Source organism: Papio anubis, chromosome 1 (assembly GCF_008728515.1).
Source record: "Papio anubis isolate 15944 chromosome 1, Panubis1.0, whole genome shotgun sequence".
Classification (NCBI taxonomy): Eukaryota; Metazoa; Chordata; class Mammalia; order Primates; family Cercopithecidae; genus Papio; species Papio anubis.
In genome coordinates this window covers 176,252,656-176,280,147 of record NC_044976.1, presented here as the reverse complement: position 1 = coordinate 176,280,147, position 27,492 = coordinate 176,252,656, and the positions used below count along the sequence as shown (strand labels likewise).

At 38.0% G+C, this 27,492-nt stretch overlaps 1 protein-coding gene and 1 long non-coding RNA gene across 2 annotated transcripts in view; one reads left to right on the top strand and one right to left on the bottom strand.

The window, feature by feature from the left end:
* LOC103879076 overlaps positions 1–25,225 on the bottom strand; it is a 29,634-nt gene extending 4,409 nt beyond the window's left edge. Inside the window, exons 1-2 of the long non-coding RNA XR_639500.4 lie at positions 25,144–25,225; positions 1,797–1,885 (exon numbers count right to left, since the gene is read on the bottom strand). This is a non-coding gene — a long non-coding RNA (uncharacterized LOC103879076). The remainder of the gene's footprint in view (positions 1–1,796; positions 1,886–25,143) is intronic.
* HMCN1 (hemicentin 1) overlaps positions 1–27,492 on the top strand; it is a 499,395-nt gene that overhangs the window by 2,311 nt on the left and 469,592 nt on the right. The window contains exon 2 of the mRNA XM_031657606.1: positions 207–313. The gene's annotated coding sequence lies outside the window, so the exon portion shown is untranslated. The remainder of the gene's footprint in view (positions 1–206; positions 314–27,492) is intronic.

The following is a 27,492-nucleotide window of genomic DNA, read 5'->3' as shown; positions in this document are numbered from 1 at the left end:
AAAACAAATACCTACGTGAAGCAACTTGGTAACTTAGTCATAACTCTTAAGATAGCTCTTGCGTTAGGGAAGCTCAAGTGTGAAAAGACAATGAGGATTTCCTTTCATTTGGCAGGACAAATAGGATTATAGAGTAAATCCATTGAAGAGGAAGAGAAACAAGCCACCTTGACCCTGACTGAACTTCCTTATGTGATTCCCTCCAGGGGTGAGGAGAATGAGCTGACAGATTCTCAGTAACGCAGCCAAGGATGTGAAGAGGCAGGTCCGGAGCTCGCTGGAAGGACCAACTGTGCACACTCACGTTGGCAAGGTAATGAGTGGGAAGACAATACGTGCTCCAAAGCATCAAGTGGCCTTGCTGTCCCTCTAAGCTTCTTCCTCTATTATATAACATCCTAACAAGGCTTTAATGAGAACCCAAATAGCATTTTATTTAGCTGTGAACTGTAAACGACTTGGATACACTCTCCACTGGCAAAGTAAAATAACAGTTTTTATTACACCTGTGGTATAGATGGAAGGATAATGTAGCCAAATGAAAATCTAAAACAATTGATTGTTTCTGCAGCAAGTCTTTTGCTATGATTTGCCCCAAATACGCAACTTGATGGCTCAGCTTCACTCCCTTTCCCTTCTTTGGCTCATGAGATTCAAAGAGCTCTAGAATGTTAAGGAGAGTCAGAAGGAACAGGAGAGGAAATAGAGCAGTAAAAAGAAGAAAAGGTGCTAGATTTTATACAACCTGGGCAATCAGGACAGAAGTTTCTAAGGCTTACTGCTTCAAATACTCCTCAAGGATCAAACTAATTAAATCAAACAATGTAAAAGGGAGGACAGTCATATTCATTCATTCATCATTTGTTAAGTTACTCAACAAATGAATGTTTTATTGCCCACTCTGTTCTTGCTACAGCCTAGAGGTGAACTTGTGTCCAAGAATCTTTCCTTCCTCTATGAACAGGTTCAGCTCCTCACCTGCCCTCCCCCTTGGGCTCAGACACCTGAAGGACACACTTCCCTGCAGGCACTGCTACCTCTGCCCATCTTCCCAGGCTGGCTTCCTGAATGCCACTGGCTCTTCTTATCAGTTCACTGAATCTTTGCTCCTACCCTTGGTTTGGGTCCCTTTCTTGGCTTCATTATCTCCTGTAGCCTAACAACTAGCTGAGCAACCCCTGGCGAGCATAATCTTCAAAATTCTGTTCTTTCCTTCTGTAACACTCTCGTACTTATGAAGGCTCTCTTTCACCATGAGGTCACAGGGCCCTGGCACAGTGCTTAGTACACATTAAGCACCTACTGTATGTTTATTGAATAAATGAATGAGAGCTTTAGAGTCTCTTTGGCTCCTTCTACCCTTTCCCTGAGCCATAGATGTCACTTCCCCTCTGCTGTCACCTATAGCAACCAGTCTCCCCCACAGACTCACTTCCTTTATACTTTCAGCTCCCGAATCCCAGCTGAGCCAAGGCCCGGGCTTTACCTTCCCTGGGAGAAGAGATCAGACCTCTACCCTTCCAAATATCTGACCATTCATCTGGCAGATAATGGAACACCCTGACTGATTTCCTTGAGTTGGCTGTGTTAAAATAGCTTAAAAATTTCCGTGCAACAGAACTCTCTTGAGTAAATGTGAGGTTCAGACCCACCAGTGTTTGTGGCAATTATTCTGAACTGTTTTCCTTTAGTTAACCTGCTCTCATTTCCATCCTTCCCTTCACTTCCCAGATCTTACTTAGCTCAGCATTCCAGGTACCCTTTTAATCTGATCCCTTGGAGCTAGTGTTTCTTACCTCTGATTCCTGATTTATGGCTCCCTCTTGTGGATATTGGCTTGGGTTTGCTCCACCAATGTATTCAGTTGAATTCATCTGAATAGCCGCTTCCCAAGAAAGGAGAGGTTTGAATAATTATAATATAATGGTATAGTAATTATGATACAACAGAAATATGGCTAAGGTATATTACACATAAGGAAGGCCTAAGTCTGTCTGGGAGAGTCAGGTTAGCTATACAGAATTGTGAATTGGAAGGAAAAGTGGGAGGTTTCCAGGAAGACAAAAGGAAAAGATTGTTGGGTCATAGGCACAATACACTTTGGTAATTAGGGTAATGGGGCCAGGCAAAAGGGGAGTCCAAGACAGAGTTCAAGCCAGGTTTCTGACTTCAGCAACTAGGTGCTAGCCCCATATTAGAGAAGGCTGCAAGTTAGGAGTTGGTAGGCACTTATCTTGGTTTAATAAGATACTTCATAGATAATGGAAATTACTACTAATACTATAAATTACTAGCCTTAAATATTTTGAACACATAGTTGAATATTTATAAATATCATTTACATTCAGGTAGTTGATAAAAATATTATTTTGGCCACCACTAAAAGAGTTTTTCCAATCTTTTTTTTTTTTTTTTTGTTCTGTAGACCTCATCCAAAGACATTGATCAAGATACATATTTTGGCTTTAATGTACTCTTAGAATAATGAAACTATATATGGATGCTCTTGTACAATATAAGCTTTTAGTATTTGACCCTGCTTCATTAGTCCAAACTTATGAGATTCATTCACTTGTTCATTTCGTAAGAATGTGTTCGGCTTCTTCGAGGTGCATGCCCTGTGTAATACCATGATGGTGACGAGCATGTAAAACTGGGCTTATCGAGTGCAGCTGTACTGGAAAATGTGCAATAGTGATCCTGCCTTCTGCTTTGTTATGCTTTATGAATTGTTAATAGCTTTTGCAAAGCATAGTTTACCTTAACATTTATGGAATTAAATGTGTTGAAGGATAGCTCTAGCTATTGGGCTGTGCCATCACTGAGCAAGATTTTCATAGGTTCTGAAATATTGTCATTGCAGCAACTTAATAAAATTAAGTTCAAAGTTGTGGTAAGTGAGCAAAGTGAGTTAAGTGTGTATTCTTTGAAAATACTCTTTATTTGATGTGAACTCTTCTTGACAGACAATGTAATTTTACTCAAAATTGAGGTAGGTAATCTACCTTGAAGAAAACAATGACACAAAACTAGAGCATATTATTCATCTTACCTTATCATGAGGTTGATTTGTTTATCTGTACTTAATTTGGGATTGGGAGAGGGTGAGTAGGGACCCATGTCACCCACTACTTACTTAAACTTGTCAGAATTTACAAATTTCATATCATTAGTAGAACAAATAATATGCATATATATTTTGCTTTTAACTTTTTTAAAATGGAAATAAGCCTCAGGGAAGAAACAAAAGTTGTTTTATCCTCAGCTAACTTAATATTTGACTTAAATTGGCCTCACAACCATTTAAAATATCAATGCATTTAATTTCATTTATGAATACAGTATGTAAAACGAACAAACAAATGCTAGATTACTACAAGGATACTAACTTTGTTGTTTATTTCAACTGGATCCTAAAGGGAATAATAACAAGAAAATAATTTTATGTGTGTGTGCACATGTGCATAGCCGTTTTTTCCTGGGCTGTCATGGAGACCCCGAAGAAAGAAGACAGTTGTTAATAGGGAGCATATGGTACCCAGCACAGTGTCTCTCACACAGTGGGGGACTCAGTAAATATATGCTGAGCCAGTGGAATTGCATCTGTCAGATCATTTTGGTTAGTAGAGAAGGCAGCTACCAAGCTTCCCTTCTGCTGAAATTAATGTTGCTTTCATTGAAATCTGATTTTCATAGCCTTTGGTTTTTCATTTGCAGAGATGATGTCCAGTGTCTATTTTTTCACCAGGCATTGTAATTGTAGCTGATGAAAAGAATGATTAGACAGACACCCACAGTCCTTGCCCTTAAATGGCTGTCTCATTGGGGTGACATAGACCAACAGGGGCAAAATGATGTAATGATGGAATGAGTCAAGTGACTAGGAAAGCAAGCAGGCCCCTTGAGTTCCAGAGAATGGGCCTGGGAGTATGGAGCCCAGAAAAGACTTGATGGAGGGCAGGAGTCCAAATGCATCTTGACGTTTTTCTTTCGTTCCTTTTTAAAAATCTTTTGTAATGGAAATTTTCAAACGTATACGAAGTAGAGAGATAATTTAACAGCTATCCACACATAACCAATCTTGTTTTATCTATATTTCCTCACTCCCTACAACCCCCAATAGGCTATTTTATTTTAATTAATTTAAAGGAATTTATTTCTTACATTTCTAGAGCCTGAGAAATCCAAGGTCAAAGGGTCACATCTAATGAAAGCCTTCTTGCTGGTGGGGACGCTGCAGAGTCCTGAGTTGGTCCAAGGGAGTATCATATGGTAAGGCGGCTGAGCATGCTGCTGTGTTAGCTCAGGTCTCTCTTCTCTCTTTTCTTTGATGACATGAAACAGAGTCTTGCTACATTGCCCAGCCTGGACTTGAACTCCTGGACTCAAATGATCCTCCTGCCTCAGCCTCCTGAGTAGCTGAGACCACAGGTGCATGCCATAGAGCCTAGCTAAACAGACTATTTTAAATCCAATTTCAGACTGCATATTATTTCATCCATAAGTATTTTAGTGTGTATCCATAAAAGATCAAGACTCTCATTTTTACTAAAAAACGTAATTACAATACTGTTGTCTCACCTAGAAATAACAATTTCTTAATATTTTCAAATATCCAGTAAGATTCAAGTTTCTTCTGTTGTTTCATGATTTTTTAAAAGGTAGTGTGCTTGAAACAAGATTTAAACAAGGTCCATACCCTACTGTTTGTTACTATGATATCAGAGTGTGTTTTGAATAGCATGAAGAACTATCCAAGGAATGTATGCCCTATGTAGGCAGGTGCTTATTTTGTGTTTCGTTCACTGTTTCGTTATTGTTGTTGTCATCATTGTTTACTGCTTTGGTTACTCATAACCTAGAACAGTGCTTACCACATAATAGGTGCTCAATAAATGTTTGTTGTATGAAAGGATGAATAAAAGAATGAGGTAGGGAGGCATTTCAAGCTGAGGGAGCAGTGTGAGTGTGAAGGTCTGAAGGGCCTGTGAGATCACAATGCATCTGCAGAACAATCCATTACGTGTATGGCTGGAGCATAGAATTTAGGTGATAGCTTAGGACATGTGACTGAACCTAATTAGAGACCAGCTCATCCAGTGCTAAGCAGACTGATTTGGAACTTCTGAAGAATTTTCAGGAGAGGAGTGACATGATCAGATTTGCATTTTGGAAAGATTGTGGTTTCAAGTTGTGCCTGAGAGACCGAGAGATCCCTTGTAGGTGGTGTCACATTCAAAACAACACCAATCAGGCAATGAAAATTAATTCAAGGGAATTTAAATGTTTATCGCAATGTCCCAAGTAAATTTCTTGCTATGTCGCCCATGCTGGAGTGCTGTGGTGCGATCTTGGCTCACTGCAACCTACAACTCCCAGGTTCAAGTGATTCTCGAACCTCAGCCTCCTGAGTAGCTGGGACTGCAGGCACACACCACCACGCCCAGATAATTTGTGTGTTTTTGGTAGAGACAGGGTTTCGCCATGTTGGTCAGGCTAGTCTCAAACTCCTGATATCAGGTGATCTGCCCGCCTCGGCCTCCCAGACTAATGGGATTACATGGGTGAGCCACCTTTCTTATCATAGTAAACCTCTTGAAATTTTCTCTCCCACATCTCTCTCCTGCCAAAATCTGTCCTGTGAACTTCATTCATATATGCTGTCTTGAATTCTTCACCTTTTATCCTTTGCTCATCTATTTTGTATTCCTGCTTCTGGCCAGTAGTCCTCTAATATAAATCCAGATAAACTTCAGGCTTTTCCCATTTCCTCTTGGCCCATCAGGCCAGATGGAAGTATTGTCAACTGAATGGGGGCAGGATGAAAGTTATATAGTAATGTCCATTCTTTGTCACTCTTACATGATGCAAACTTCCATAGATCCTACAGCATCTATTTGGATGATGGTGAGATTCTGCCCAGTGCTGTTTCCAAGAGTGCAAATCCTAATTATTACAGTTGAAATTGGTTTTTCTCCTTTTTCTGCTGGAACACAGTTCTGCCACATACTTCAAAATTCCATCATCAGTGCCTTGACAATGTGTACAGTTAATTGGAATGCCAATGCCACTGTTTAAGACTCCAAATTTTGCCTGGGTGCTTCATATACAGTAGGCAGCATTCTGGGGCTTTTTGTTGAATGCAGGTCCTCAGTGAAAGAAACTGCTGGGCGGGAGGGGAGACAATGTGAAAAGATGTGGGGCTGGAAGCCACCAGGGGACTGCAGAAAGCTGATTTCTTGTAGAATTCAGATTTTAGAAATGCATAAAAGTATATCCTCTTGGGATTAAATTGGAGACAGGATTGCTTTGGGTGAAATTTAGAGTAGCTGGTGGCAGTATAGTGATTATACATTCTGAGCCAGTCATTTTAGATTTGTGTACATATTTTAGAGTCTACTAATTTGCATAGAAGTATTGAAATCTTGATACTTTTAGAATTTCATTTAACCAGCATGAGCTTCCCAGAAGAAACCTTTATAGACCAATTATGATGGCTTTTTTTCTCCCAAGTAGCTGCTGTCATACTATTTTTGCTTTTATTGGATTTCTTTTGAAAGTTTATTTAGAAACACACTTCTTTTGAAAAAGCCTTGGGGAGAACTCATGTACTAAAAATATTCTGAGTATCACTGTGAAAGACACCAAAAATGTCCTCTAATAAATTGCTACAAGGAAGGTTTCTTTATATGTAGAATTAGGGCAAACTTGAATTGCTTCAATGTGATAAATTGTTAAAATGAACTTTTTGTAGTTCAGTTGAAATTTAAAGACTTTTCTCAAATGAATGTTCAAGGAAACAGATGGGTAAAGTGCTAGGAGTTTTAAAAACTTATGTTCCCATAAAATAAAAGAGAGCATGAGTTTCACTGCTTGCTTTCTGCTGCCAAAAATTCCCTTTTCCACTCTAAAAAGGTATCAATATTCAAACTACTAGCAGTTACTTCTTAAATTTATATTAATCCAGGGCACAGTTCATTAAAAAATGATGTGAAACAGACCAGTGATAAGCCTTGTTGACATACTGAGCAATTCCATCAATGAAGCAAAAATTCTAGCAGATTAATGAATGGTTAGCACCAGCTACCATCTATTTTCTCTCACAATTTCACAGATGACCAAAGTAACTTGTACAAAGTCAGTGGCAAAGTGGACACTGGAACTTCATTCCTTCCATCCCTCAGAGCAGTGCTTTCTTTTCCTTTTTTGTGATATTAGGTCTCCCAAAGGCATGAACTTTAGCATCTTAGACCCTTTTCAAGTAAGTGTTCAAAATACCCATCAGTAAGCAATTTGACTCAGTCCCTCACTTCTAAAAGGTCCAGAATGCTGACAAGGAGTTGCAGCGACATCTCATGAGGAGACTTGATGATATTTATCCTAAAGATGATAGGAGTTGCTGATCACATTTGTATTTTAGAAAGTTTATTTTCTACACCTCACTATTCTTTGCTTGTGTAATTTATGTCTTCTCTCAATCTCTACTTCTTGTTACTTTTATATTATCTTGCAAGATAAATTATAGAATTGCCAATTGAATCATGTGGAAGTGGGTTCAGACTTCCTACATTTAGATTTTAGACATGCTTGTAGCATATGTGTATACTTATAGCTTTGAAGTTCTTTCTTCTATTGAGGAGGAAATAAATTGCAGAATGGCATATAGCTTCTGGCAAGAATACCATTTCAACTGCAGTAGTTTTGGAGCAAGGCCAGTACCTGCTTTTTTCCCTGCCAGTGAACTGGTGCACAATTATGAATCACATTAACACTGGATTTATCTTTTATAGAATAACTACAGATAAATGTGATCTTAAAAACTCACCTGTTAACAGCCGTAGAAGATGCTAAGGCCAGGAATACTCTAATAGACACAGTGTTTCAATGAAAAGCACTCTATCTTCCCAACTTTCAGCAAAATTTTGTGTAATCCATTGAATAGTTTTTTTCTCAGCTTTACTGAATTAACAAATAATAAATTGTGTATATTTAAGATGTACATCTTGATGTTTCTATATATATCTACATCGTGAAAATAAAGCTAATTAACATACCGATCACTTCACGTAGTTACTATTATCCTTCAACAACATAGAACTACACATACTAAATTCAGTGTATAAGAAAAAGATGGCCAGGCGCGGTGGCTCAAGACTGTAATCCCAGCACTTTGGGAGGCCGAGACGGGCGGATCACGAGGTCAGGAGATCGAGACCATCCTGGCTAACACGGTGAAACCCCGTCTCTACTAAAAAATACAAAAAAATAGCCGGGCGAGGTGGCGGGCACCTGTAGTCCCAGCTACTCGGGAGGCTGAGGCAGGAGAATGGCGTGGACCTGGGAGGCAGAGCTTGCAGTGAGCTGAGATCCGGCCACTGCACTCCAGCCTGGGCAGCAGAGCGAGACTCCGTCTCAAAAAAAAAAAAAAAAAAAAAAAAAAGAAAAAGAGAGGATTCGGTGCCAGCTATCAAATATCTTCATCCAAATTCATGATAGAGGTTTTAAAACAGAGGAATTGAATTCTCAACCTAGAGTATCTTGGCAGTGGCTCAGGGCTCAGCTGTACCTTAAGGGAGAGAAAATAAACAGCCTGATCCCTTGGGAGTGCCACAGTTTTGGGGACTTGTGTATCACCTTCAAAAGATAGGAACCATGGGAATCCTCTCACCACAGGAATAAATTGAAAGGGAGAGGAGAAGTAGTGGCCTTCTGAACTGTTGTGGAGAGGAAGTCCATGTTCGTGAACACATCCTTCCCTCTGTCTCCTGGGCTCAAGCGATCCTCCTGCCTCAGTCTCCTGAGTAGGTGGGACTACAGGTGTATGCCACTATGCCTAGCTTCTGTTTTTACTGAGATTGCTTTCAATAATGAAGAGTCTAATTAGAATATATATGGCTAGGATTTATTGTCATTCTTGGCTGGTCTTCTATAGAGGGAAGGCGTTGTATAAAACCAATTAAAAATGACAGCATACTTCCTGTAACAACCTCCCATAACTCCTCATTCACAGGGATGGCAAACTTGAGGAAAGAGGTGAAGTTTGTCTTTAGTGTCTCATTCCCTCTTTACCTACTCTGTTTTGCACCCCTCCCTCTTCTGCCACATAGGCCTACTAAGGAAGGGTTTGGATCATAATCCCAAAAGACACAATTCCAAACAGCATAATTCTGAATGTTGAAATCCCAAAAGTTCAAAATCCCTAAGCAGAAGATGGTAAAATTTTAATAGGGAATGTTCATGTCAATGTATATATAGAATCACAGAAGAATTTCCCAAGGAGCAGCACCATATAGAAAATGAATGTAAATGTATTCTCCAAGGACAGTCTTCTCTTAAAAGAAAAAAGCAGGTATTTATTGTGATGCCAGACTTCAAAATATAGTTAATAATCATGAAAGTTGGCCAACTCTTATGGACTATCTCCCTGCAATTGCCCATAATCTATTCCTTAATTCACTTTTTCATATGTCAAATTCTGTTTTTAATTTCTTTTTCTTGGCTGGGCATGGTGGCTCACACCTGTAATCCCAGCACTTTGGGAGGCTGAGGGAGGTGGATTTCTTGAGGTCAGGAGTTCAAGACCAGCCTGACCAACATGGTGAAACCCCATCTCTACCAAAAATACAAAAATTAGCAGGGTGTGATGGCTGGCACCTGTAATCCCAGCTACTCAGGAGGCTGATGCAGAACAATTGCTTGAACCCAGGAGGTGGAGATTGCAGTGAGCCAAGATTGCACCATTGTACTCCAGCCAGGGTGACAGAGTCTGTCTCAAAAAAAAAAAAAAAAAAAAAAATCTTTTTCTTTTTTGTTTTTTTCCACTAAATTGTCAATTTTTTTTTATCATTCTATATGCTATGTATTTCATGTTCACATCATTTTGAATACTGGAGGGATAAACTGTGTAGAATTTTTAGAGACTTCTGATTCATTTCATGCAGTTTTTTTAAATTGACTCCATGAAAGTGTGTTATAATGTGTGTTACAAGTGTGTTAAATTGACTCCATGAAAGTGTGTTATAATGTTCACTTTGCAGATAAGCATTGTGCATGTATGTAAAAACATTGAAACTTTCTCAATAAATGAGTTTATTCTCAATAAATGATTGTAAACTAGTTTACAGTCCTGTCAACAGTGTAAAAGTGTTCCTACTTCTCCACATCCTCTCCAGCACCTGTTGTTTCCTGACTTTTTAATGATCACCATTCTAACTGGTGTGAGATGGTATCTCATTGTGGTTTTGATTTGCATTTCTCTGATGGCTAGTGATGATGAGCATTTTTTCATGTGTCTGTTGCCTGCATAAGTGTCTTCTTTTGAGAAATATCTGTTCATATCCTTTGCCCACTTTTTGATGGGGTTGTTTGTTTTTTTCTTGTAAATTTGTTTGAGTTCTTTGTAGGTTCTGGATATTAGCCCTTTGTCAGATGAGTAGATTGCAAAAATTTTCTCCCATTCTGTAGTTTGCCTGTTCACTCTGATGGTAGTTTCTTTTGCTGTGTGGAAGCTCTTTAGTTTAATTAGATCCCATTTGTCAATTTTGGCTTTTGTTGCCATTGCTTTTGGTGTTTTAGACATGAAATCCTTGCCCATGCCTATGTCCTGAATGGTATTGCCTAGGTTTCTTCTAAGGTTTTCATGGTTTTAGGTCTAACATTTGAATCTCTAATCCATCTTGAATTAATTTTTATATAAGGTGTGAGGAAGGGATCCAGTTTCAGTTTTCTACTTATGGCTAGCCAGTTTTCCCAGCACCATTTATTAAATAGGGAATCCTTTCCCCATTTCTTGTTTTTGTCAGGTTTGTCAAAGATCAGATAGTTGTAGATGTGTGGTATTATTTCTGAGGTCTCTGTTTTGTTCCATTGGTCTATATCTCTGTTTTGGTACCAGTACCATGCTGTTTTGGTTACTGCAGCCTTGTAGTATAGTTTGAAGTTAGGTAGCATGATGCCTCCAGCTTTGTTATTTCGGCTTAAGATTGTCTTGGCAACGTGGGCTCTTTTTTGGTTCCATATGAACTTTAAAGTAGTTTTTTCCAGTTCTGTGAAGTAAGTCATTGGTTGCTTAATGGGGATGGCATTGAATCTATACATTACCTTGGGCAGTATGGCCATTTTCATGATATTGATTCTTCCTATCCATGAGCATGGAATGTTCTTCCATTTGTTTGTGTCCTCTTTTATTTCATTGAGCAGTGGTTTGTAGTTCTCCTTGAAGAGGTCCTTCACATCCCTTGTAAGTTGGATTCCTAGGTATTTTATTCTCTTTGAAGCAATTGTGAATGGGAGTTCATTCATGATTTGGCTCTCTGTTTGTCTGTTATTGGTATTAGAATGCCTGTGATTTTTGCACATTGATTTTGTATCCTGAGACTTTATTGAAGTTGCTTATCAGCTTAAGGAGATTTTGGGCTGAGATGATGGGGTTTTCTAGATATACAATCATGTCATCTGCAAACAGGAACAATTTGACTTCCTCTTTTCCTAATTGAATACCCTTTATTTCTTTGTCCTGCCTAATTGCCCTGGCCAGAACTTCCAACACTAGGTTGAACAGGAGTGGTGAGAGAGGGCATCCCTGTCTTGCATCAGTTTTCAAAGGGAATGATTCCAGTTTTTGCCCATTCAGTATGATATTAGTTGTGGGTTTGTCATAAATAGCTCTTATTATTTTGAGATACATTCCATCAATACCAAATTTATTGAGAGTTTTTAGCATGAAGGGCTGTTGAATTTTGTCAAAGGCCTTTTCTGCATCTATTGAGATAATCATGTGGTTTTTTTCTTTGATTCTGTTTATATGCTGGATTACATTTATTGATTTACATATGTTGAACCAGCCTTGCATCCCAGGGATGAAGCTCACTTGATCATGGTGTATAAGCTTTTTATGTGCTGCTGGATTTAGTTTGCCAGTATTTTATTGAGAATTTTTGCATCGATGTTCATCAGGGATATTGGTCTAAAATTCTCTTTATTTGTTTTGTCTCTGCCAGGCTTTGGTATCAGGATGATGCTGGCCTCATAAAATGAGTTAGGGAGGATTCTCTCTTTTTCTATTGATTGGAATAGTTTCAGAAGGAATGGTACCAGCTCCTCCTTGTACCTCTGGTAGAATTTGGCTGTGAATCCATCTGGTCCTGGACTTTTTTTGGTGGGTAGGCTATTAATTATTGCTTCAACTCCAGAGCCTGTTATTGGTCTATTCAGGGATTAAACTTCTTCCTGGTTTAGTCTTGGGAGACTATATGTGTCCAGGAATTTATCCATTTCTTCTAGGTTTTCTAGTTTATTTGCGTAGAGTTTTTTTTCCAGAATTATATTTTTGGGATTTTGATTTTTAAGGATTTCAACATGTGGGATTATGACATTTGAGATGGTATCTTTCAGGATTATGATTATAATAAATTCCTCCCCAGGGAAGATCCTCAGTCCTATGTTTCCAGAAGTTTGTTCTTAGCTAGTTCTTTTGTAATCCTCATTGGTGTCTTACCTAGAAAACATTTTCCTCTGGGAAATATTTATTCAAGTGGTTCCCGAGAACTGATAAGCCTTTATCACACAAAAATGAAATATCAAATGATGAGTTCAGATACCCATGTGAATGGATCTTTTGGGCCATCTATTTAGCGGCCTCAAAACAAAACAAAGTGGCACTCTGAAGGCTGGTTGTGCGACCGTGTGGGTTTGAAATTCATCTAAATCATGTCAAAGTATGGAAGGGACCTTCAACAATTATGTGATCCATCTATAGCTTTTCAGGCACATCAATATTTTGACATCTGAAAAAATGATATTTTTTATTTGCACAAATTTCCACTAAAGAAGGTTACAATGAATAACTAAGCTATTTCATCACAACAAGGTACAATGTACCATCATCTCTCTCTCACCTGAGCTATAACAGTAATGCCCTAAACTGCACTGACTCTTGTTACCATTCTTGCCATTCCTTCCCCCTTTTATTTTATACTCCCCTACACCCAGTAACCTATTTGGCACACTGAAGCCCAAGTGATCTTTTAAAAATGCGAGTTAGATCATGCCAATTCTCTTCTTCAAATCCTTTGGTGGCTTCTCATCCTTCCTAGGATGAAAACGCATATGGTTGACAAGACACTCTGTGATCCTGACTTAGCCATCCTTCCTCCTCACTCTCACCTCCAGCATCTCTGGTCTTTAGTATCTTCCAATGTGCCATCATGTTCCTGTCACTTTATGGCCTTTCCATAGCATCTGAGTCCTTTTATCTGTGCTGCTCCAACCCCCAGTGTCCCTGTGTTACTTAACCTGTATTTTTGGTCCATTGCACCTATCACTCTTTCTCTTTGTTTATATATTTGTGTGCTTATTTGATTAATGTTTGTTTTCCCAACTAGACTATAAAGCTCCATGAAGTAAGGCCTTTGGGCTCTTCTACTCACCAGTATATCCCCAGTGTCACAGAAAGAGACACATAGTAAGCTCACAGTGAATATTTGCCTAATATATGAATGAGCTATCCCTTTTATCAGCAAACATGTTTCATGCATTAAGTTGAGCCCATTTCCAATTATTAGAAGAGATGGAGAATTGCTGTTCACTTTCTTCTAGTTCTGTCTTTGCTTTGGGATGCAATATACTGTTACTTTGGTGAAAATGCACAGATGTCTCATTAACAATGAAATTGGGCAGTATACATTAATTTAAATATCATTAGTTTAGTTAACAGGTGTTGTTAATTTTATTCTTTTTTAAGTTAATTAGTTATTCTTTCTGTTCAAATTCTGATTTGGTGGTGATTGGAAAGGGTTAACTCCACTACATAAGAGCTTTAGTGTTATTCAAATTTTTCCTTGCTAGAAGAAAAAGTTCAGTTTTTGTTGTTGTTGTTGTTTTTTGTTTTTGGTGTAAACAGCAGCATAGAGAAATAAAGCAGCAAGGGACATCTTAATAAATGTTAGAATAAACTTTAAAATGACAATAAAGAAATGGGAATTAGGGATAGGTTTCAAGAAAGAACCAGGGATCTTATGAGAGTTATTTATTTGAAAGGAGAAAGACTGTTCTTTAAGCTGTATCAATCTGTTTTCATTTAATCTAAATCCAAAACAAATACAGATTGTAGCCTGACTAAACTTTCTCCCATGACTAGATCTCAGAAAGTATTGCCTACATGTGACCATTTTTCTAATAGTGTATGTAATCTTAAAAATAGTAATCATTTATGAGATACCATATGCCAGACACCTACATAGAATACTTTATTTGGTTCTCAGTGACAGATATGATTATTATTTCACATTCTAGAAGTAAGGAAACTGTGGTTCAGGGAGGTTAAGCAATTTGCCCAGACTCATGACTTTGGACAGATCCAGATTCAAATCCCAAGTTTTGCTGATTGTGAGCCCTATGCTCCTAACTCTTTTGTCTTATTTCCTCTTTAAAATGAGATCCTAACATTTGCTAAAATTTAAGATGTTTTCCCATTTTCACAGGCAAATTACTTAGAGCAGTGGTTCTCCAAATGTAGTCTTCAGATCAGCAGAATCAGCAACACCTAGGAATTTACTAGAAATGTTAATTTTCTGACCTAGCACCAAATTTATCGAATTAGAGACTGGGGGGTGAGAGTGGGATGGGCACAGCAATTTGCATTTTGAGGAGCCCTCCGTGTGATTCTGATGCATGCACAATTTGGGTACCACTACCTAAATGGAAAATTGAACAGCCCCTATTGCCATCTAAGTTAGTAACTGATCATCTGGCCCCTTGCATTCCAGGGGTCACTTTTGGATAATGTTTCTCACTCTCTCACGTTCCTCTGCAAATCAGTAATGGTGATCTGAACGCTTCCTACAGATTTTTGTTTTGAGCCGGTGTTGCTATTTTTGCAAAGGCTCTGCTGGAACTCCTGATCCTCCCGCCTCAGCCTCCCCAGTAGGGGAAACTACAGGCCTGTGTCATTGCACCCGGCTCAAGGAGAGATTTTTATTTGTTTGTTTTGTTTTTAGAGATAGGGTCTTTCAATGTCGTCCGCGCTGTTTCTACAGATTTTGTTTTGGTTTAATATGGTGTCACATAAACTTACACTGGTTAAGTAAACAGGCAACATTTGAACTAAATTTAACTTCAATGTTGTGGTGGTCTGCAAAAGGTCATTGTGCTTCTTGGTTAACATTTTCATGTTTCTCCACTTCTGCTTTCGTCCAGAACAGGAAGCGGAAGTTCTAAACTACTGCGGAGTCGTCTCTTGGTATTTCCGGCCTCGCTGAGACCAGAAAGTAGCGGAAGGGACAAATGTTTCTTGTTAGAGTCCCAATTTGATTTCTAAATCAAGGTGTACAGGATCAAAGGTCTCTTAAGTGCAGATCTCAAACTTTGATCGTTATGTAAATAAGCAACTTGAAACTCTCCTTCACCACTTGTAACACAGGCAGGTGACTGAGATGAGATCAATCAGAGCTGAGGAACGAGGGGAAATTCCCACCTAATAGCTGAGAGCAACAATACTTGAGTTTGTGCTTGCCTTCCCTTTTAATTTTCTAAGGTATAGGTGATCAAAACTCTTAATAAATTGAAGATTGAAGGTCTTAGAATCTGAGTAAGCTAAGAGGATATACAGTTTCCACAAATGAATTCTCTCATTACAATAAAAAATAACAGAGGAACTTTAAGGCATTCGTTCGCCGCCAAGAATTTCAGCTGAGGTTGTGGGTGGCGGAAGAGGGTAGTTAATTTAATTAACTTCTGTTTTGTGATCTCTAAATAAAGGCACCTGGAAGTAGAAGCAGAGAGAAAAGATCGTACCATGTTTTCTATCTCTTATTTAGCTTGGATTTTCTGTTTCGATAGTTGTTTGTTTCTATAGGGAAGAATACTTATTCACACTGAAAGAAAGCAAAAGAAACGTATTTTTTAAAAAACATAATGAAACTTCTAGATGAGTAAACCCGGAGGATAGTTTGTAAATTAAATAAATGTGTTTGGTGTATAATCAGGGAAACTGATAAAACCCATTCATCTAAAAAGAAGGTGAAAGTTTTCGGCTGTCACCAGGGTCTAACTTGGTAAGTCAGTCCCATTATCACATACCAATGAAATAAAACTAGAGGGGTGTTTTATTCATTCGATTTAGAATCTTTAGAACCACTAGTCCAGTAGTGCTGTCAGGTTAAAGGATTAGTTGTTCAATATAAACCATATATTTGGACTAAAATAATCACATTAGCCTTTGTTAAATGTACTCATGATGAAGTGATATAACAATAGTGTTCTCCCTACTTGAGATTTAAAGCTTGAAATTTCTAATATGATCAATGTCTCCACTTTGCTGTCTGACATAGTACTGCTTAAACCTTCCTCAAATACTTGTATGCCATATATGTTTCTAATCTATATACAATACTACTGATATATAAGCACTGTGTTTTCTTCTAGCTTAAAATAATAAGTCAATTTCCTTAGGATAGGTACAACTCTAGCCTTAGATAAGAAGTTTTGGATTCTAAATTGAGCCCTGCTGTGAAAACTAATCTTTGCTTTAGATCTCCACCTTGTGGTTACATGTTTAAAATGTAAATTCTTGTGATTTTATGATCCTGGCTTATAGATTCTTTCAAAAAGAAAGGTAGAATGGATGAACATTTTCTGACAATAACTTGAGACTTATGACTGGATATTTAGAAATTTATAATTCAGATTCAGTGCACTTCAGAATGTTTTCTCTCTGAGACCCTTGTTTACCACTTTTTATTCAACTACCTTGAAAAATTGGTTTTGGGTTTCTTAAGGATTGAAGAGGCTTTTAGAGATCATCTTTTGGATTAGTGCTAGTATAGCAGGAGCTAATAGGAGGAACCTCATTAGCGTATCTTTAGTAAACTTGAATGAAGGGAACATATGGGTTTAGAACTTACCACTTCAGAACATTGAGGAAATCTGTAAGAAATACTCCAACATTTCCCCACCACCGTGTGTTTTTTTAAAAAAAAAGAAAAGAAGAAATACCCCAACATGGGGTTTACATTGGTCCAAGAAAAGAAGACAGGTTTCAACTATAACATCCTGTGACTTCATTTTCTAAGTTTCCTCATCACAATATAGAAAAGCTATATGATGTCCGCTGGGTATACAGCAGTGCTCTGTGTAGCTTAAAGAACATGTAGTTCCAGCATGAAGTCCTGCAAGAGTGGGCCTGGTGTGCTGTGTGTGGATCAACTCTAGAGCTATTTGGATTTATATGAGACTTGATTTACAGAATTTAGTTACAAAGCACAATAATATTTTATTACGTTCATTTGTTTATATATTGTCTTTTTTTTTTTTTAACATTCAACAACAAATATTGGTGACTCCACCTTAAAAACAGACTCAGAATCTAAAAACTTCTTGTAATTTCCTCTTTCACAGCAACCAGCTTTATCCTATTAGAACATGAATCAGATTACTTTTACTCCCCTGCTTAAAAACAGGGATTTTCCCTCACTCAGACGTTCTCATGGTGGCCATCAAGACCCACTCTAACTGGCCTGTGTTCCCACTCCAACCTCAGCTCCTCTATCACCCGTCCTCCTTCTGCTGCAGCTACATGGCCTCCTCGGTGGTCTTGGTACATAAAGGCCTTTGAAATACAGCTCAGTCGGCTTGGAATACTCTCCTTCCATACACTCACATGGTGTGCTCCCTCCCTCCTTCAGGGTTAGTCAAAACTCATACTTCTTTCTGGCCACCCACCTAAAATTGCAACACTCCTCCTACACTTACAATCCTACTTGACTGCTTTACTTTCTAAGCTTTATCCCACATACTATACATTTTTCTTATGTGTCTCATGTATCATCTGTCTTCTCCCCTACCATGTAAGCGCCACAAATAGTGATTATGCTTGTGTTTTTCACTCTTATTTCTCAGCCCTCACAACAGTGCCTGGCTCAATAAACAAATATTTGCCAAGTGAATGACTGTCTCACCCATTACATCTTTAAGTCCCTTAGGGCCATGTCTTGTTTGCATTTCTAGCACCTAGCATAGTGCCTGGCATTTAAAAGAGTTTAAATAAATGTTTGCTGGTTAAACGAATCACTGTTGAAGTACCCTCTTAAGGACTGTCAACATATTGTACATATAAATATGGGATGATTGTATTTATTCTTACTGATTTTAAATATTATTTAATATTTTAAATATCATTTAAAAATCTTAAAATCATCTTGGCTACATTTCATGTTATTTTTATTCATTTGATTATTGAGTCACTCTTATTTGAGTACTTAAGACTGTTCATTTGAAAACTTTTTCTCTTTCTTTTTTTTTTTTTTTTTTTTTTTTTTTTTTTTTTTTTTTTTTTTTTTTTTTTGATGGGGCCTTGCTCTGTCACCCAGACTGGTGGCAATGGGGCTATCATAGCTCACTGCAGCCTTGAACTCCTGGGCTCAAGTAATCCTCCTTCCTTAGTCTCTAGTAGCTAGTGCTGTAGGCACGTGCTACCATGCTTAGCTAAATTTTTTTGGTTTTGCTTTTGCAGAGATGGGTCTCTCTATGTTGCTCAGGCTGGCCTCAAACTCCTGGCCTCAAGTGAACAATTCTCCTGCCTTGGCCTCCCAAAGTGCTGGAATTATAGACACAAGCCACCATGTCCAGCCAAAAACTTCATTCTTAAATATTTTTTAAGACTTCTTCCCGTTCCTTTCCTTGACACTATCTACAAGGTGATCTGAAATTTGATGTATATCGATTTTTGTTTTCTTTTTAAGACAGGGTCATGTTCTATTGCCCATGCTGGAGGGCGGTGGCACCATCATGGCTCACTGCAGCCATGACCTCCCAGACTAAATCAATCCTTCCACCTCACCCTCCCAAGTAGCTGGGACCGCAGGTGCATGCCACCATGCCTGGCCAATTTATTTTTTATTTTAAAATTTTTTGTAGAGATAGGGCCTCCCTGTGTCACTCAGGCTGGTCTTGAACTACTGGTCTCAAGCAATCCTCCTACCTTGGTCTCCCAAAATGATGGGATTACAGGTGTTCAGCCTTTCTCTCTCTCTCTATTTTTTATAAAAATAAATTTTATTGTATATATTTGAGGTTTATACCGTGTTATAGGATATATACAGATAGCAAAATGCTTACTATAGTGAAACAAATGAACATATCTATCATTTTACATAGTTTTTTTGTGTGTGATAAGAGCAATTAAAATCTACTTATTTAGCAAAAATCCCAAATACCATGCAATTTAATTAACAGAAATCCTCATGTTATACATTAGATTTCTAGGCTTCATCCTACATATTTACTACTTTGTATCTTTTGACCTATATCTTCTTTTATCCCCCACTGCTGTCCTTGGTAACCACTGTTTTATTCTCTGTCTCTTATACTTGACCTTGTTTTCTTTTTTTTTTTTTTAAGGTTCCACATATAAGTGAGATCATGCAATATTTTTCTTTCTGTGTTTGGCTTATTTCACTTAGCATAATGTCATCCAGGTCTATCAATGTTGTGGCAAATGCAGGATATCCTTCTTTGTAAAGGTTGAATAATATTCTTCTGTGTGTGTCTCTCTGTGTGTGTGTCTGTGTGTGTGTGTGGCATATTTTCTTTTTCTTTTTTTCTTTCTTTCTTTCTTTTTTTTTTTTTTTGAGATGTAGTCTCGCTCTTTCACCCAGGCTGGAGTGAAGTGGCATGATCTCAGCTCATTGCACCCTCTGCCTTCTGAGTTCAAGTGTTTCTCCTGCTTCAGCCTCCTGAGTAGCTGGGACTACAGGCATGTGGTACACTTTCTTTATCCATTCCTCTTTTTGACAGACATTTAGGTTGTTTCCAGATCATGGCTACTGCAAATAATGCTGCAAAAATTATGGATATCTTTATGAAGTGGTGACTTCATCTCCTTTGGATATATACCCAGAAGAGGGATTGCTGGGTTATATGGTAGTTCCATTTTTAATTTATTTTGGAACTTCTATACTGTTTTCAACAATGGCTCTACCAATCTACATTCCCAATAACACTGAACTAGGGTTCCCTTTTCTCTACACCCTCAGCGACATTTGTTATTTCTTGTTTTTTTGATAATAGCTACCTTAGTGAGTGTGAGATCATATCTCATGGTGTTTTTAATTTGCATTCCTTAATGATGTTTCCCCAGTGATTAGTGATGTTGACCACCTTCTCATATATTTGTTGACCATTTGTATGCCTTCTCTGGAGAAATGTCTGTTCAGGTCCTTTGCCCATTTTAAAATAAGGTTATTTGTTGTTTTGCTATTGAATTGTTAGAGTTCTCTATAAATTTTGGGTATCAACCCCTCATCAGCTATGTGGTTTGCAAATATTTTTTTCCCAATCCATAGATTGCCTTTTCATTTTGTTGTTGTTACCTAAATGGATAGATATCCTGTGTATATGGATTGAAATAATTAATATTATTAAAATCTTCCTACTACCCCCCAAAATATAGATTTAACACAGTGCCTATCAAAATTCACATGGCATTCTTCTGAAGTAGATAAAACAATCTTAAAGTTTGCATGGAACCTCAAATAATCCTGAAGAACTACAACAATACTGAGAAAGAAAAACAAACTTAAAGTCACTGCACTTCCAGAATGTAAATTATATTACAAAACTATAATACTCAAAACTGTATGGTACTGGCATAAGAACAGGGACATAGACCAATGGAACAGAGAGTACAGGGCCCAGAAACAAATCCAAACATATATGGTCAATTTATTTTTAACAAAGCCTCTAAGAGGACACAATGGGGAAATGATAATCCTGTCAATAAATGGTGCTGGGAAAACTGGATTTCCACAAGCAAAAGTGTGAAATTAAAGCCTTATCTTACACTATATACAAAAATGAACTCAAAATGGATAAAAGACCTAGATGTAAGACCTGACACCATAAAACTATAATACAACATAGGGAAAAGTTCCTTGACATTTGCCTTGGCAATGATTTTTTGACTATCACACCAAAAACCTAGGCTACAACAGCAAAAATAAATAAATGGGATTATGTGCACTTTTTATACACTCTTTCTTTTTTACTCTTCCCTTTGGAACTTCCCTCCCACCTCTCCTCAGACCCTAGGTTCCTATGTGTCCTCACAGTGCCTGCTGGAGGCAACTCAGTGGAAAGGGAGAGCAAGCTCCTCAGTAGCTACAGCTACTGATGACAGCTGTAGTTTACAGCATTGTTTCTCAGACTTTCATATGCATATGAAACCCCTACTGGTCTTGACAAAATGCAGATTCTGATTCAGGAGGTTGACGGGTGGGGCCTGAGACTCTGCACTGCCAGTAATTCCAAGATGATGCTGATACTGCCTTTTGGAGGGTCAGACTTGAATAGCAAGTGATAGAGGAGTCCTCTCCTCATTCGGGTTTAGCCTGTTTCTGTCTGATGCTGCTAGCCTTTGCTGATATAGTAGTCTCTGTTTAGGGACTATAGGTGGCTTTTAGGGGTCACTGTTCATCTTTATTTTGACATCTTTATTGCTGCCAAGAGGACAAGTTCTAAACTCTTCCCTGGGTCAGGCTGTCTGGGTATCCCCTGATGTTCCTGCTCTTCTGCTAATCTCTGTGCACCTTCATATGAAGTCAAAGGAATGAGAGGAGTGATACTGTATTATATATCCTCTAAGGGTCATGGAAAACTGGGATGGGTGGGGTTTTCCCTGTTTTCTTCCTAGATACATCACAAAACAATCCCATCAATCCTTGCAGATGTAGTTTCCTACTTCTGGGATCTCTTAGTCTAGGAATAGATGTTAAGTAACCCTCCCTTCTTCCCCAGATTGGGAAGCAGAATGTAAAGGCAAACATGCTACATGCTTTTTTGCTGAGAATGCTCTTTATTCAAGGATGGCCTCAAGAAGCCTGGCTCCTGAGCCAGGATGAATGTGAACTTGTGGTCTCTACAGTCTAGTGTGGATCTTGCCAGAAAATAATGCCCATTCCTGCAGCCACCTTTAAGGATTTTCTCAGAGCTTCTTTCACTTGCCTTCTGGAAAGAAAATCTCCCACTACCTCCCCAGTAGAAGGTGGGGTAATAGCACTCTTTTCACAGACATTTGCTCCTCAAAACTATACATGACGATTTCTCTCAGTCTTTTTATAAGACCTGGCAGTGCCCTCACCCCATGACCTTTGCTTTCATTTGTTGCTCCTCCTTTTTCTCTTTGTTTCTCTCTGGCTTCAGCCTGGACTTAAAACTGGGTCCAAGGAGCAGAGATGCTTCCTTGGTCCTCTGCCCCAAGAATGAAGTAATAACTCATCACCCCTTCTCTCACCTACTGATATTTTCCTCCTTTCTCTCCATACAAGTGATGTGAGCTCTGCCCTTCTTCCTCCAATCCAGTTCCAAATGACAAAGTGCCACCACTTCCCCGGGCTCAGAACCTACATTTACTAAAATTCAAATCCTTACTGTCACCACCACCAACCCATAGTCATCAGTTCTGCATCACCTAGAGCCTGACTCTCCAACTGCAGTCTCACACCAAGATTTTGCACAGGTTGGTGCCAGTTTTGTCCTGCTCCGAAATCTTTCAATAGCTTCCCCTTACCCAAATCCAGAATAAAGCCCAACTTTAAATCTACTGCTAGGATTATGCTTGTCCCTTCCCCAGTGCCGAGACCAGCTCGGGGAGACCCTAACCCAGCGGCACCAGAGGAATTAAAGACACACACACAGAAATATAGAGGTGTGAAGTAGGAAATCAGGGGTCTCACAGCCTTCAGAGCTGAGAGCCCTGAACAGAAATTTACCCACATATTTATTAACAACAAACCAGTCATTAGCATTGTTTCTATAGATATTAAATTAACTAAAAGTATCCCTTATGGGAAACGAAGGGATGGGCCGAATTAAAGGAATAGGTTGGGCTAGTTAACTGCAGCAGGAGCATGTTCTTAAGGCACAGATTGCTCATGCTGTTGTCTGTGGTTTAAGAATGTCTTTAAGCGGTTTCTACCCTGGGCGGGCTAGGTGTTCCTTGCCCTCATTCCCGTAAACCCACAACCTTCCAGTGTGGGCGTTATGGCCATCATGAACATGTCACAGTGCTGCAGAGATTCTGTTTATGGCCAGTTTTGGGGCCAGTTTATGGCCAGATTTTTGGGGGCCTTCTCCCAACACCCAGCCCTCTCCCACTCCCTTTAGGGCCTCCATGACACTCCATCAAAAGAAGGTCTGGCACACAAGACAGTTGAATAAAGGGATGGATTTTTAAAGATTATGATCAGTACTCTCTGGGGTTTGGTGGTAGCCGGGATTATGCCAAACACTGGTAGGAAATTGGAATGTAGAACATATGAGGTGTCTTCTACCCTCAGTTCTGGACTTAAGACTTAGACAGTATTGCAGGATGGCAGGAAAGATCACATTCTATATGCTAGCACAGTTAAATAAATAAACTGGAGCAACCCAGCTCTCTCTCTTCTCATTTTCCCCTCCTCTCCCAGAGATGAGCCAGAAGATACAGCTTGTGACAGGTATGGGGGTAGAGTGGAAATGCAGATGAGAGGTTCCAGAGCTTTGCTGTGATCTATTAAAGAGGAGTGTAAAGAGAGCATAGACTTTAGGTCAAAAAATACTCCCTGCCTTGTCATTTGAAAGCTTTGTAGCTGTGGGCAAGTAACTAAACTTCCTGTCTTGTTTTCTTATCTGATAAATGGAGAAAATAATTTTTATCTTTCATGGTTGTTAACCAAGTATGGAAATATTAACTTAAATGCTCATGTACTTAATATCTGACTCATAGTGAGTGCTCAATAAGAGGTAAACATTCAACAAATTGTAGTATTGTCATTTTTACCCCTGTTTTTATGATTTTGAAGTTTTATTTTAGTCTTAAAATCTAAATGTCCTTTGGACACAATGCACTTAAGAGAGATTTTTTTTCTCCCCTCACAACAGTAGTAAGTTCCATAATAGAGTCAGGCATTGGAGAGTGATAAATTACTGATACACTGTTAAATGAAAATATCTGTACAGTAACCAAAGCTGAAATGTTACCAACGTTAAGCTTAGAGTTATTTATTTTGGACTTTGGACAACAATTTTATGAATCAATTTATAAAATTGGGCAATTCTTAGCTAACATTAATTTCACATTTCTTGAGATCTTATGCTTAATGCTTACATTTTAAAAACTGAAACTCAAATCAACTTCTAAAAGTCCACACCACCCACATTTCTCAGGGTCTATAAACAATAATACATCGTTGAATTAATGTTAATACTGACATTATACAAACATTATTTTGAAACATTTATTTCAACTGAAGAGACTTTACAGTTTGCTTAGGGAACATTCTTCTTCAATAGTTCAACCCTAATCCTCTCTTATTGTCATCCTATATAATTGTCAATGCAAACATTTAGCTTAGTGACTTAAAAAAATATTATGAAAAGCCTCAGACAGGTATGTAGTGTTTTCATTTGCAGCTAATAAAATATTATAAATGTATTATTAAATCTTTGTACACTCATGAAACAGAATTATTGTGACAGGCAAAATTTAATTTCAATTCTAGACAGAGTATCTTGAATTTATAAGCAAGTTGCACTGAATCAAAAAGAGCATACACAGTTTTGAAGATAGAGTTTAAAACATAATTATGCAAAATTTTTTCTTCAGCTCAGAAGTCTTACCATATCTTGACTGTAACATTGAAAACAACTACTGCTTATTGAGTGAAAACTACATACCAGTTACCGTATCAGGCAGTTTAAATAACTTAACCATTTAATCTTTAAAATATACGCTATAAATAGCATCTTTGTTCTCATTTTACAGATGAAGAAGCTGAGGATCTACAAGTTTAATTGATTTGCCCAAAGTTATAGGGCTTGTAAGCATCAGAGCTGGGATTCATGCCTCTAAAGCCTACTAGCAGTGCCAGTAAATGGAAAATATAGGCTAGATCTAGCTACCCCTGCAACTAACTGAATATCTTTCATTTGAGTAGACAATGAAAATTAGTGCTGGAAGAGAGAATTAATTCAAGTCTTCATTTTATAAGAGGCAAAGTAACATGCCCAAGACCAGACAACTAGTTATTGGTAAAGCTCTGATTAAGACCCTTAAAACTTGCTTCATTTGGTGTTCTTTTTCTATTCTGTCTGTTAGACAAAAGGAGTTACCAGCATGAGTAGATCTATCACAGGACATGGTCCTTTCTTCTTAAGTCAAATGAGCTGACCCTATGGACATCCTCTGGCAATTATTTTCCTCACATTACTTCAGGAATATATTATTTTATGTAATGTGTCCTCTGAAAAAGCTGTCTGTAAGTCATAAAATGGAACTTGCTAAATGGAACACCAGCAAGTTCCACTTAGAGTCTTAGAATCCTACTAGGCCTGCTTCTTTATTCCTCGGATAAGGAAATCCTATCCAAGTGAGATGAATAGGTTTCTCTAAGGTGGCACATTACTAACAGTGCCAAAGTCTTGCTTAATGTACCACACTACTTTAAGCATTTGTGTTGAGAAAAAGAAAAGTTTGGAGAATTAGGGAGTTTTGCTCCTTCAAAGGTCTTTTATGAATTATTTTGTACAGTGGAGAATCCTTCTGTGAAGAGAATAACTTTCCCTTTTATACCTTTTCTGTTCTTCCTATTTTGAATCTATGGAATTCATCATATACCTCATCTTTTTTGTCCATGAAAATATGCCTCATTTGACTTCGAATAATTCACACAATAATAAATTCACATTAGAACTGTCCACACCTTTGTTTCTTCTAAATTTTGAGGATGTAAGCCTTTGATAATTCACATGACTTATTAAGCAGAAATCTGGCTCCAAGTGTTGCCAAATGGTGACTACGTGGATGAGTATGACATGTTAACAAGGTGCAAGATGGCCTAAACCTACAAGCCCATTGCTTCAGAATCCACCTTTGTTGTTTATTTCCCCTGGTGTCAGGAAAACTGGAATGAAACTGTATCTCGTATGTGTGACGCTAGCCAGACATTGTGTGCATGTGGTAACAGGAGCCTTATCTCTCAGACCATTAATAAGGATTGGAAGAAGCAAAGAAAGGGAAGCCAATAGCAATTGTTAGAGTGATTTTTGAATTCATTACTAACACAGCTGTATAAGAGACTTTAGAACTTCAGCCAACTTATCTTGCTGCAGCAAGTGGCAGTTGTACTTGCTCATGCCACAAAAGAATGCCCAGGTATGAGAAAACACATATAAAAGGCTGGTATAAGAGATTAATTAGAAAGTGATCATTTATGTTGCTAAATAATTTTTCACTTCGTAAAATATTAACTGTCGTAATTAGTTTTTCTACTAAGCTTTCTCAAGGCTGCTAACATAATTTTAAGAAAATGAAAACCATGAGTTGCATGCAAATATAAAATAAACATGACAAAGATTTTATTCAGCTCATTTATTAAAGAAGGAATCAGCAAGATGTTTATGCTGGTTTCAAAAGCATTTGAGGACTTAGGCATTTATAAGCAATTTAATAAAAGAATGTCGGGATAAGATTGCTGCACTGCATTAGAAAATTCTGGTTAATATCCTACAGGGCAGTAAATCATTACCTTTGGGATAATCTATTCAACAAACCAGACTTTATTTTCATTTTTACTGGACAAAAATCTACAAGTTTCATGGTAATGTCACTAAGTTTGAGGCTTTTAATCAGTAGTACATAGTAAATCAAATTATATTTTCCTAGATAATCCCTTGGATAATCCCTCGGGTGAATCTTAAACCCATAAAATATTGGAAAGAACCTGCAATCTACTTTTTTGTTTCTTCCTTTTTTCAATTTTGGATGCTTTTCCTTATCAGGGCATTGAAGACTTTAAAAAAATTAATTATGTGCTTTTTTAGTAATATAGGTATTATATAAATATGTAATAGCCATCTGGGGGAAATCAAATTATTGGATTAAAATAAGAGTTGTATACAGAATGACAAGTACTTAGAGGAATCCTTTGAGATGAGACAATATGGACTGAAGCCCCCTTGGATTTACTGCTACTATTTATTGAATGCTTACTGTGTGCTGGCTGTCACATCAGGTGCTTTATAAACACTATCTCTAATGACTCTGGAAATAATTCTTTAATGATAACTGAAGATCTGGGAGTCAGATAACTTACCTGAGGTCATACAGTTACTGAGTATAAGAGCCACGGCCCAAACTCTGACTGTTGAGCTCTAAAGCTTGTGTTAACTTCTGTGCTCTGCCACTTCTCACCATATCACTACAGGGGTAAGAATCTTACAAATTTGCATGTTTAATTTTAAGCATAAATATTGACCCTTAATACTTGTTTCAGTATCAAACCTGGAGCTGATATTTAATGGAGATTTACTGATTGCTAGACACTGTGCTAGTGCCTTGCCCTAGCTATCGTATTTAATCATGCCAACAACCCCATGAGGGGGATCGAAAAGCACTATTAGTTGCAGGTTATGACAAAACACAATGACATTTAACTAAAGCACTATTTACTGTATTTAAAA